Consider the following 12755-nt stretch of genomic DNA (forward strand, 5'->3'; position numbering starts at 1 on the left):
GCCAGTTTTGTTCTGTTTTTCACAACAACCTTATGAATGAGGAAAGTCAACTAAAAAATTGAGGCTTAGAATATGTGTCACTTCTATAGCCATGGTATTATGTGGAGGAACCAGAACTCAGCTCTTCTGACTGAATCCTGTCTTTTTTTCACTCCTCTCACAGAAGGGGAGAAAAAAAAAAGAAAAAGCTTTGAGCGGTATTGTTGTGTGGTTACTCTGACAAATTAAACATGTGTTAGAGTGTGTTGGTTCATTCTTACATTCATTTATTCTCCAGCACTGTGCCTTTTTGATTTGCTTCACAATATTTATTACACTTTGCAATTTCATACCTATGTGCCTGTTTATTTGTTTGTTGTCTATTGCTCCTACTACACTGTAAGTCCACAGGGGTAGGGAGCAGTTTGGTTTAATTGACAGTGTGTGTTACCCAGAGCCCAGCCCAGTGCCCTGCACATAGTGGATATAGGGAAGTTGAAATTTTTCCTTCTGAAGCTTCAAGTCAAAATCTACTGAAGTGAATTGATAATAAATCAACAGGAGAAAAGACATACCAATTTATTAATGCACATATGGACACAGGAATATTGCAAATATGAGACTCAAAGAAGAGTCAGATGACTGAAGTTTTTATACCAATACAGGAAGTAATAGAGGCTGAGAACCAGGTGACAGGTTATGGGAGGGAGAGGGGAGAAAAGGCGTAGCGAGCAAAGGCTGTCTTGGTATGCAGATGAAACCTCACAGGTAGCAGCCATCAGAAAGATTAGATGGTGGTCTGTGATAGCAGTTTCTCTGTTGGACCTTTTAAAAGCATCAGACATTTAGTCTTCTTTTTCTGTGATTTCATCTTTCCTAGATCTGGATAAGAAGACCCCTCAGAAAGCCTCTGTCTCTGCTGTTTACTTTGCTAATATAGATTTTCTCTACAGATGCAAATCTGCCTTACACAGGACTGTTTTTAGAGCTGTTTCTGTGTGTGCAGCTCCTCTGAATATCCATCTCAAAATGTGTCAAATACCTATATTTTCAGGTATCATATTTTAGTTTCCTTCCTGGGCATTTGTTAAATATTTTTTGAGGGTTTGTTGAATGTTACAGAAATCATGTCCATTCTGTCCTTCATCTCTAAGTTACAATAGTATGAGGGAGCACATTTCTCCTTAGGATGAGAGGGAACTGAGTAAATGGAACAGCCAGCACCAGAACCAAGTCCCTATGGTTCTACCCTGTATACTAACCATATTCTCAGAGCCAAGTCACTGACATTTAGTCTCAAATATTCACTTTTTACCTCACTAAGATGTTGTTTCCAATAGAATATGACATGTCCTTCCACAACTGACTTCCTAAATAGGAAAAATAAAGTTTAGAATTCTTCCTATTAATTCAAAGTTGCTTCCTTTAATTGTTTTACACTTTTTATTTAATTTTGAAAGTAAAACATACAGTGATACAAAACTCATACAAATAATATATAAAATCTAACTTTTCCCCAAACCTGGGCCCATTTCCAAAGCAAGCCTCTTTTCAGTTTTTGTACATCTTTTCAGAAACATTTTATTTATTTATTTCTATTTGTATACAGGGAGGAGGGTGTGTGTGTGTGTGCGTGTGTGTGTGTGTGTGTGTTTTCAAGGTAAGTGCTTTTAAAATATAATCTAAGTATGTATGTTTTAAACATCAAATTTTAGTATATAACTACAAAATATGGCAGAAATCTAAGAGGTTATTATTAGATACCATCCCCAAGCTTTATTCTCAATTACTTTAGTAAGAGAAATCTAAGCACCCTTCACAAACAAAAAAAAACTATTGTCTTAAGATAAACATCCCTGAAGCTTTACTTTAAAAGTTTTTATTTTGCCTCACTTGCAGTTACCTTCTGTATTAGTCCATTCTCATGCTGTTAATAGAGACATTCCTGAGACTGGGTAATGAAGAGGTTTAATTGACTCACAGTTCAGCATGGCTGGGGTGGTGTCAGGAAACTTACAATCATGGCAGAAGGGGAAGCAAACATGTCCTTCTTCACATGACAGCAGGAAGGAGAAATGCTGAGCTAAAGGTGGGAAAGTACCTTATAAAACCGTCAGATCTTGTGAGAACTCACTCACTGTCATGAGAATAGTAGCATGGGGGTAGCCACCCCCATAATTCAACTACCTCCCACCAGGTCCCTCCCACAACACGTGGGGATTATAGGAACCACAATTCAAGATGAAATTTGTGTGGGGACACAGTCAAACCACATCACCTGCCCTTCATTTCAGTCCTTTCTACTCACTTGAATAAAATATTCTCCAAAATACCTACAAGTGAAAAACTACACGATGTAGTGGAAAGAATAGTGAAGTTAAAGTCCCATTTGGGCTGATCCTAAAACAGGATTAAGAAGTTATTATAACATTCTCTTGTGAAAGTCACTGAACTTCTCTCCACTTTCATGTTCTTGTCTATAAAGTGAGAATAAGAATTTCTTCTCTACATACCTTATGAGATATTGTGGAAATCAAATCAGACTATACAGTTTTTGTGTTTGGAATATAGAACACGTATTCAACGAATTTTCAAGACCAGCTTATGACCTCTTTAGTTCCAGCATTCATATCAAGCTCATGCTGGTGTTCCTAACAAGGTGACATTTGAGAAGGGATGCATGGAAAATGTCTTAGAGTTCGCATACCATTTTGGTAAAGTGTGTTGCCTTAAGCATTTACAAAGACCAAGTGCAAACTGCCAATTTTGCTGAGCATCATCAATTCTGGTATAGCTCTCCCTAAGATTTTTGAGAAATGAATCAATTTCTAAACAATTCTTAAAAAAGAAAATGTTTACATGAAGAAAACCAAGAAATGTATAGTAACACCTTTAAGTAGGGTGATGTTATAACTTATTATCCAAACCAAGACACTCTTGAGGCTGAAAGAAGATATACTACAGGGCAGCAAGTGTAAGCCAGGACTGTCCTGAGAAAACCTTAACATATGGTCACCCAACCTGAAATGCTACCCACACTCTAGCAGAGTGAGTCAAGTTCATAACCACTGTTGAAGGACCTGATTTGCTGACCTGTCCAGCTGCTCCTTCCTTAAGCTTTAGAGCTTAGTCTGTGCAAGCTTTTCAGTGGTCCCTGAGGAAATGAGAAGAATCAGGAAACGTTTATGAGATTTTTATAAAATTAAACTGATTCCATTTAAAGATTCATGTCCTTTATTCTGAGAATATTTCTCTTCCACTTTTTTGGTACTTAAATATAATTTCAAGTGTGCATGGACACTTTTTTTATTTTTATTTTTCAACGTCAGTTCCAGTTTAGAATGTATTCAACTACAAGGAACAATGACCTGCTAAAATAGATCTAATAAAAAGTTTGGAAGTAGAAGATCAAGGGCTGCTATAAATGTTCAGTGGTGTGATCAAAGACCCAGGCTCCATCGATATGTCTAGTCTACCATCCACAGCACGATGCCTCCTTCCCTCTTGGTAGCAAGGCAACTGCTACAAGTCCAAGCATCACATTGAAGCTCCAGGCATAAAGAACCAGGGAAAGGCAAGGGCCTTCTATTCATAATGTTTAGTTTAGTTTAGTTTTAATTTGACAACAGAAGACCTCCACAGTAAATGGACAGGACAGGGTCAGGTGACAATCTTTAGACCAATCACTGACCAGGGGACATCACAACAGCTGAAGAGCTCTTTTTAAAACAAACTGCAAATCATGTCTTCAAATCCTCCAGCAGTTTCCCATTGTGGGTAGGGTAAAAGCCAAAGTGTAGTGGGTCTACACAATCTGACCTCCTCCTACTCAGCTTCTGTGTTCCCAGTCTGATTGGGTCTCTTTCTGTTTTCCCCCTCTCTGTTCCAAACACCCTGGCTTCTTTGCTAGTCTTTGAACACACCCAGCCTGACTTTTCCTCAAGGCCTTCCAGCCTTCAGACACTGGCATGACTCACTCCCTTCTCCTAGGGGTCCCCTCTAACGCTCCTATGTAAAAGAATCACCATCCCTGACCTCTCAACACACCATTTCCTAGCTCACCTTGCTTAATTGTTCTCCCTAGCCCGCCTTCTGACGTAGTCTCTTGGCTTACGTACTTAGTTATCGTTCATCTTCTCTCACTAAAATATAAGCTCCTTGAGGGCAAGAGCTTTATCTGTTTCATTCAGTGCTGTATCCTTAATTGTTGCAGGAAGTCAGGGACCCTGAACGGAGGGACCGGCTGAAGCTATAGCAGAAGAACATAAATTGTGAAGATTTCATAGACATTTATTAGTTCACCAAATTAATACTTTTATAATTTCTTACACCTGTCTTTACTGTAATCTCTGACCATAAACTGTGAAAATTTCATAGACACTTATCACTTCCCCTTGTAATTTCCTATGCCTGTCTTTAATCTCTTAATCCCGTCATCTTCTTCACAAACTGGGTAGGATAAATGTCGCCTCAAGACCCTGTGATGATTGTGTCAACTGCACAAATTGTTTGTAGAACATGTGTGTTTGAACAATATGAAATCTGGGCATCTTGAAAAAAGAACAGGACAACAGCAATGTTCAGGGAACACCAGAGATAAGACTTCTGGCCACCAGTGAGTAGGATGAAACAGAGTCATATTTCTCCTCTTTCAAAAGACAATAGGAGAAATATTGCTGAATTCTTTTTCTCAGCAAGGAACATCCCTGAGAAAGAGAATGCGCCCTGAGGGTAGGTTTATAGACGGGCCCCCTCAGGGCGTGCTGTCTTTTATGGTCGAAGCGGAAAGGATGAAATAAACCCCGGTCTCCTGCAGTGCTCCCAGGATTATTAGGACAAGGAAAATTCCCACCTAATAAATTTTGGTCAGACAGGTTGTCTGCTCTCAAACCCTGTTTCCTGATAAGACGTTATCAATGACAATGTGTGCCTGACACTTCATTAGCAATTTTAATTTCTCCTCATCCAGTGGTCCTGTGATCTCACCCTGCCTCCATTTGCTTTGTGATATTTTATTACCTGTGAAGTATGTGATCTCTGTGACCCACACCCTATTCATGCGCTCCCTCCCCTTTTGAAAATTACTAATAAAAACTTGCTGGTTTTACGGCTCGGGGAACATGAAGTATCCTGCCGATATGTGGTCTCTACCCCGGACACCCAGCTTTAAACTTCTTTCTCTTGTGCTCTTTCCTTTTATTTCTCAAACCAGCTGAGACACTTAGGAAATAGAAAAGAACTCACGTAACTATCGGAAGCGAGTTCTCCCAATATCTGGCACCAATGTGGTCTTTCTTTTTTCCTAAGTGCTTGTGGGAACCTGATTCCCTTTGGCAGGTGCGGTGAAACGACATCGGCTTGGTTCACAGATATGCGTGTTCGACTCCCTGACGACTGGTGAGTAGTCTGTGTATGGTCGGGGTTAACTATGGGTCACGCTGAGTCCAAACGTGCTTATCTCTGCTATATTAAACTCCTGTTAAAACAGGGCGGTGTTCGAGTGCCTATGGAAAATATGGTCACTCTATTCAGGACAGTAGAACAATACTGTCCTTGGTTTCCTGAAAAAGGAACCTTAGATGTAGAAGCATGGGATTGTGTTGCTGTAACATTCAGGGATCTGGTCTCCACAGGGAATTTTGCTCCCGTCACTGTTCGGGGTGACTGGGCCTTGGTACCAGCCGTCCTGATAACATACCAATCCCGCGACCCCCTACAGTTACCACAATTTTCTGAATCTGATGACCCTCCACCTCCTCCTCAACCTTCCTCTCCCACACTGCCTTCTTATCTGATCAGCCTCTCCTTCCAGCTACTCCTCCCCCACCTGATAATGTTGAAAATTCAATGTCTAACTCTGGGGACTTTGGATTACGGTCACCTTCTGAAGATCTTATTTCTTTTCATGAAAAGCTGGTACTTGCAGCTCCTGCGGCCCCAACTCACACAGCCCAGGACCATAGATATGCTAATTCTTCCCTCTTCAAACCTCTGCGGCATTTGCCTCTGGGAGTCACCTAATGGCTCCAGGACCAAACTACAATTTACCTGTAATTCTTCAGCCCCTCACCCTCCTGTCATTTCGGTTCCTCAACTGGTCATGTTGCCATCCACTCAGCCTGCTTCTTTGTACCCTTGTTCACACATAAACGCCAGTAATCACCAGTATACTTCTGCTTCTTCTACTCCTTCAATTCCCCTTTCTCACGCTCTCAACCAGTCTGCATCGATATGCACCACTCAATCTTACCTTTTTAAAAGAATTTAAGGATGCTTGTACTCAGTATGGCCCTACTTCTTCTTATGTAAAAATGGTATTACAAACTTTTTGCACAGAGGTCATTTTATTTCCTTTAGACTGGGACATTTTGGCAAAAGCTTTTCTGACGCCATCTCAGCATTTACATTCTCATACTTGGTCAGAAGAGGCCTGTCTGCAGGCTCAACTAAATCGGACTAATGGCATTCCAGTTACTCAGGCTCAGCTCAAAGGTTCCGTAGTTTCTCTGATACTCATGCCCTATTAGGCTTCGATACTCTTACCACAAAACAAGTAACGAAGGTGTGTATAAGAGCTTGGGATAAATTACATGCCCCAGGCCAAACTCCTGTTTCTTTTACTACTGTACAACAAGCTCAATAGTTTTTACTACCTAATATCCTTTTCAACATAGGAGATAAGACACGTGGCCCTGGGATGGACTCTGGTGGTGAAAAGTCCGCTTATCGGATTAATGTAATTTCTAAACAACGGCCCACCTATACCGTACACATTCAAGGAAAAAAGTTTTGAGGGCCTAGGTTTAGGTTATCCTTTCTAGTGGCAGTCGCTGCCATGCCTCCTGGTACTATCCTTTTACAATGAAAATCTGACACACCTGTGTGGATTCAGCAGTGGCCGCTTTTTAAAGAAAAATTGTAGGCTTTAACTCAATTGGTTTCTGAACAGTTACAACTTGGAAATGTGGAACCCTCTCTTTCCGCCTGGAATTATCCTGTGTTTCTAGTAAAAAAAGAAATCAGGCAAGTGGCGGATGGTAACTGATTTGAGGGCCATTAACACTGTAATTAAACCTATAGAGGCCGTCCAACCTGGCATGCCTGTCCCTGCTTTAATACCAAAAAATTGGCCTCTCATAGTTATTGATCTTAAAGATTTTTTTTCATATTGCTTTACATAAATCAGATTGTGAAAAATTTGTCTTTACTGTACCATCTGTCAATAATCAGGAGTCTGCAGGTCGTTATCAATGGAAAGTACTTCCTCAGGGAATGCTGAGTAGCCTGACAATCTGCCAGCTTTATGTTGCACAAGTGCTTTCACCAGTTCAAGCCCGATTTCCCCAGGCCTATATTCTTCATTATATTGATGATATTTTAATTGCTGCCCCCCACTGATAAAGAATTAATTGACTGAGATCAAAGTTTGAGCCACCGTGTTCCAGAGGTTGGATTACACATTGCTCAGGATAAAATTCAACAGACCACTCCTGTTCAATATTTAGCAATGATGGTCGACAAACAATGCATTCAACCTCAAAAAGTTCAAATTAGGAGAAATTCCTTAAAAACTTTAAATGACTTCCAAAAACTTTTGGGTAACATTAATTATTTAAGACCTACTTTAGGTATTCCAACCTATGCACTGTCTAACTTGTTTTCTACGCTGCGGGGAGATTTCCAATCTCCGCAGTCCCAGGACTTTGACTCCCGAGGCTTTACTAGAACTGGAATTCATAGAAGAAAGAATCCAGACCGCCCAGTTATCTAGAGGACAGCCATTTCAGCCTTTTCAGCTTCTGGTTTTTGCTTCATTATACTCCCCTACTGGACTAATAGTTCAATAAAATGATTTAGTAGAGTGGTGTTTTCATCTTCATTCTGTGTCAAAAACTTTGTCTGTTTATCTGGACCAAATTGCCATAATAATTGGCCAGGCTCGGTGTAGAATACTTCAAATTTCTGGATTTGATCCAAATTTAATTGTAGTTCCTTTAAATCGACTCAAAGTTCAGGCTGCCTTTCAACATTCATTACTGTGGCAATTTCACTTGGCTGATTTTATTGGCGTTATTGACAATCATTATCCAAAAAACAAATTGTTTGATTTTATAAAAATGACTTCTTGGGTGGTCCCTCGACTAACCAAAGATCAGCCCATTCCTGAGGCGGTGACAGTGTTCACTGATGGCTCCAGTAATGGCAATGCTGGTTATGCAGGTCCTACAGACAAGCTTATTTCTACCTCTTATACTTCTGCTCAAAAGGCAGAGTTAATTGCTGTGATTACTGCCTTGCAGGATTTCTCCAAACCTTTAAATATTGTCTCTAATTCTACTTAACGTGGGAAAGAGGATATGCTTGTGTTTCACCAGGAGATCATCAAAAGAAAACCACAGGGAAAAGACGTCTGTGTCAGAGACTGCCCTCAGACGTGGTGAGATCTATGCCAACCCCTTAGAAGCTGGCACATGGGTCCAATTCAGTCCTCTCTGATGACAATGGAGATCCATCTAATTAATCCGACTTCTAATTACCTTTCTTTTTCTCCTTACAACCCTAAAAATCTCACCATTTCTATTAGCCTCAAAATAACGTCCCTCTGTTTTTCTCTTCCTCCTTCAGCACTCAATCTTGCTTATAATGGGTTTTATTTAATGATTCTCCTCTTTATACTTTCTGTCTCACCAGTTTCCTCTCACACTGATTTACCTGCTACACATAATTATTCTTATTAGGCTTACGTGCCTTTTCCTCCACTTATTCCATCCTGGATGGACGCTCCTGCGAAAATCTACACCAACGATAGTGTGTGGGTGCCTGGAGCTACAGATGACTGTTGACCTTCTCAACCAGTAGAAGAAGGCACCGCATTTAATGTTACCATGGGTTACAAATACCCCCCTCTGTGCCTGGGACATGCACCTGGTTGTATTCATCTAGAAACTCAAGTCTGGGCTGCTTATCTTCCTGATAAATCAGCTACAGAGGAACTGAGACATTTGGTCTCTGGCCTCTCCCTTTCTCTTTTAAAACAAATGAAAGAAGGAGTAATGGGAGATACCCCTACTTTCAATATAAACCTGCAGGAAAACCATGCCCTAAAAATTTTGAGGGCCCATCTAAAACTTTAATTTGGGAAGATTGTGTTAACTCACATGCAGTAATATTTAAAAATGACTCACATGGTTTAGTAATAGACTGGGCACCAAAGGGCCATTTAAAAAACAATTGCTCCTCTGGCGGAAGGGAATGCCTACAGGCTACTTATTTTATTTCTTATCAGGAGAACGAGAATCATCATTCTACTTTGCATAGGAGGTTCAGCTCATTCTTTCCCTTAAAATGGGAAGATAAAGGCATTACACCCCCGAGTCCTCGTATGATACTCCCCATTCTGAGCCCAGAACACCCAGAACTTTGGAAATTGACTATTGCCATGTCTGGACTGCGAGTATGGAAAGGGGAAACTATTCTGCCTGTTGTCCCCACTACTGCCCCCGTCTCTCAGTATCAACTTAGAACCAGACATTCTGCTTTACTTACCTCCAACCTGACTGTCCCCATACAGAGTTGTGTTAAGCCTCCTTACATGTTGTTAGTGGGAAATATCAAAATTTGGACGAACAATCAAACTGTCCAATGCGTTGTCATTTATACACTTGTATTAACTCCCATTTTGACTCCAGGAAAAGTGAAATGTTAGTTTCAACTCGAGAAGGAATCTGGATTCCGGCAACTTTGCCCAGATTTTGGGAATCCTCTCCCTTGATACATTTAATTAATGAAGTGTTAAAGCGAATTCTAAAAAGATCTAAGAGATTTGTTTTCACTTTAATCGCTGTGATCATGGGCCTAATTACAGTCACTGCACTGGCCACCACTGCCGGAATGGCATTACATCAATCTATTCAAACGGCTCATTCTGTTAATAATTGGCAAGCCAATTCCACCCAAATGTGGAATTCTCAAGAAGGCATTGATCAAAAATTGGCTAATCAAATTAATGATTTAAGGCAGTCTGTTACTTGGCTTGGAGATCGGGTAGTGAGTCTCAAACATCATGTGCAAATGCAGCATGACTGGAATACCTCTGATTTCTGTATCACCCCATATTCCTATAATGAGACTGATCATTCATGGGAAATGGTCAAAGGACACCTTCTGGGTAGGGAAGATAATTTATCATTGGACATAACTAAATAAAAGAAACAAATTTTTGAAATCTCTCAAGCTCACTTATCCATTGTGCCTGGAGCTGAGGCGTTAGATCAGGTGGCAGAAAATCTTCATGGATTGAACACCACGACTTGGATCAAGTCTATTGGGGGGCTCCACTGTAGTAAATTTTGGAATTATGTTTCTCTGTTTAATCGCCTTGTTTTTAGTGTGCCGGACCAGTCAAAGAATCCTGCGTCAAAATCGAGAGAACGAACAAGCCTTCATTGCCATGGCACATTTATATAAAAAGAAAGGGAGAGATGTTGCGGAAAGTCAGGGACCCCGAACGGAGGGACCAGCTGAAGCTATAGCAGAAGAACATAAATTGTGAAGATTTCATGGACATTTACTAGTTCCCCAAATACTTTTATAATTTCTTACGCCTGTCTTTACTGTAATCTCTGAACATAAATTGTGAAGATTTCATGGACACTTATCACTTCCCCAATCAATACCCTTGTGATTTCCTATGCCTGTCTTTACTTTAATCTCTTAATCCCGTCATCTTCTTCATAAGCTGGAGAGGATAAATGTCGCCTCAGGACCCTGTGATGATTGTGTCAACTGCACAAATTGTTTGTAGAGCATGTGTGTTTGAACAATATGAAATCTGGTCATGTTGAAAAATGAACAGGATAACAGCAATGTTCAGGTAACACCAGAGATAAGGCTTCTGGCCGCCAGTAAGCCAGACGGAACAGAACCATATTTCTCCTCTTTTAAAAGCAAATAGGAGAAATTTCGCTGAATTCTTTTTCTCAGCAAGGAACATCCCTGAGAAAGAGAATGCGCCCTGAGGGTAGGTTTATAGACGGGCCCCCTCAAGGTGTGCGGTCTTTTATGGTCTAAGCGGAAGGGATTAAATAAACCCCGGTCTCCTGCAGAGTTCCCAGGCTTATTAGGATATGGAAAATTCCCACCTAATAAATTTTGGTCAGACAGGTTGTCTGCTCTCAAACCCTGTTTCCTGATAAGATGTTATCAATGACAATGCGTGCTGAAACTTCATTAGCAATTTTAATTTCACCCCATCTGGTGGTCCTGTGATCTCGCCCTGCCTCCACTTGCTTTGTGATATTGTATTACCTTGTGAAGTGTGTGATCTCTGTGACCCACACCCTATTCGTGCACTCCCTCTCCTTTTGAAAATCGCTAATAAAAACTTGCTGGTTTTACGGCTCGGGGAACATGAAGTATCCTGCCGACATGTGGTCTCTCCCCCGGAAACCCAGCTTTAAATTTCTCTCTCTTGTGCTCTTTCCCTTTATTTCTCAAACCAGCGGAGACACTTAGGAAATAGAAAAGAACTCACATAACTATCGGGAGCGGGTTCTCCTGATACTCAATGCTTGCAATTATGCCTGATTCATAGTAAGTACTCAATTAACAATTGTTGAATAAATGAATGAATTGCCACACTAGTCTAAAGTCTCATGATTCACCCTTAGGGTTGAAGAAGAGACCAATCTTTCCTATGGTCGGGGATCTGTCCTGTCTAACTGAACAAGTCGGACTATTAGCAAGAAAGAGGAGGAGGGAATGGCTACTGAGTAGGTAGCTTGTAGTGGCCGCCACAACATTCTTACTTGGGAAGCTGAAACAGTGGAAACCTTCTGTTGGTTCCACCCCATTTTTAAAACAACTAAAACCAAAATTATAGTACCTAGAAAACGTCCTGGTAACCAACATTATTGCCTGTCTATCTTTTCACCTTTGCCCTTCAACAGGACTAGTGACGATGGTCCTCTCCCCTTCTGCACTGGATGGTCCTTCCAGGCACACGACACTTCTTAACTGTCAGTCTCTCTGCGTTGACTCCCTGAGAGCTTCCACTTCCCAGAGGTACCCTGTGGGCAGCTCCTTTTCCACACCCCAATTCCCACCTGCTGTGGAAGCTAGAACTCAAAAAACAAGGCACTCTCCTGTACGTCTTGATCATAAATTCCTAAGAAGTAAACCATTAATATTGGCTTACAACAGACCCTTGAAACAAAATACATTAGAAGGCACATGCAAGAAAATATTTAGTAACAAAATAATTTCAAAATTATTTAAGTAGAATTCCTAGAAGATAAATTCTCATTCTCTTTATGTACTGATTAGAATCGAGATATCAAGATTTTAGTCCTTGATCAGCAACTGCCACTGGAAATGTAGTTAGATTCAAAATAACACATTCTAAATTTATCTTTTAACTCTCACAAATTGTATTCTGCCTCTAAACTTTATCCCTGAGCCTCCACTCCTTCTCCCTGGGTTGTTCCAAACTTGCATTTACCTTTATGATTAACCTCAAAAACGTCTCTTTTTAAAGCAAAATGGTGATCTAATGCCAAGAAACTGGAAGCATGGTGCCTGATTCTGTGTTGCACAATTCGGAGAGTGGATGTACCCACAATGTGGAGAACAGTCGGCGGGGTTGTGGGTGGGAAACAAGAGAAAGGAGGACAGATTCTCCTGTCCCCAGCATGCATGGAACATCTGTTCCTTTATATTAAACGGAAAGTCAGGCTCACCACAGCATGATAAACCAACTTCTGAGGTATAATTGCATA

This window comes from Mandrillus leucophaeus, unplaced genomic scaffold (assembly GCF_000951045.1).
Source record: "Mandrillus leucophaeus isolate KB7577 unplaced genomic scaffold, Mleu.le_1.0 Scaffold694, whole genome shotgun sequence".
Classification (NCBI taxonomy): Eukaryota; Metazoa; Chordata; class Mammalia; order Primates; family Cercopithecidae; genus Mandrillus; species Mandrillus leucophaeus.